Here is a 969-nt window from a genome sequence, read left to right as displayed (position 1 = left end):
GTCAAATATGTTTCGTGTGTGTTGTGTTGTGTTGTCAGTGAAGTAACGATATTCAAATTAATTGTTTAATTTTTACAGATAGGCTACATTATAAATGCACACAAAACACATGTAAAATATACAACAGCACTTGGTATGTACACATTTGCAAACATGACTTGACCATTCAACATTAACAGAAATAAATCCTGTTGGGGTACAAAAACAGCAGAGGGAGACAAATAGTCATTAATTTCTCCTTTACAGGAGAGATGTTGGAGAGTGTATTGGGGATGAAGATGAGGAGCATATGTGAGATTATACCAGTGTCAGAGAATGAGGATGTTATGGATGAGGAGCGTATGTGGGATGGTACCAGTGTCAGAGAATGAGGATGTTATGGATGAGGAGCGTATGTGGGATGGTACCAGTGTCAGAGAATGAGGATGTTATGGATGAGGAGCGTATGTGGGATGGTACCAGTGTCAGAGAATGAGGATGTTATGGATGAGGAGCGTATGTGGGATGGTACCAGTGTCAGAGAATGAGGATGTTATGGATGAGGAGCGTATGTGGGATGGTACCAGTGTCAGAGAATGAGGATGTTATGGATGAGGAGCGTATGTGGGATGGTACCAGTGTCAGAGAATGAGGATGTTATGGATGAGGAGCGTATGTGGGATGGTACCAGTGTCAGAGAATGAGGATGTTATGGATGAGGAGCGTATGAGGGATGGTACCAGTGTCAGAGAATGAGGATGTTATGGATGAGGAGTATGTGGGATGGTACCAGTGTCAGATAATGAGGATGTTATGGATGAGGAGTGTATGTGGGATGGTCTAAGGCACTGCATCTCGGTACAAGAGGCTTTACTACAGTCCCTGGTTCGAATTCAGGCTGTATCACATCCGACCGGGATTGGGAGTGCCATAGGGCTGTGCACAGTTGGCCCAGCGCCATCCGGGTTTGGCCCGGCCAAACTATGGCAC

This window comes from Oncorhynchus mykiss, chromosome 23, assembly GCF_057628025.1.
Source record: "Oncorhynchus mykiss isolate SJ-2025 chromosome 23, ASM5762802v1, whole genome shotgun sequence".
Taxonomy (NCBI): domain Eukaryota; kingdom Metazoa; phylum Chordata; class Actinopteri; order Salmoniformes; family Salmonidae; genus Oncorhynchus; species Oncorhynchus mykiss.
This window is presented reverse-complemented; position numbering follows the sequence as displayed.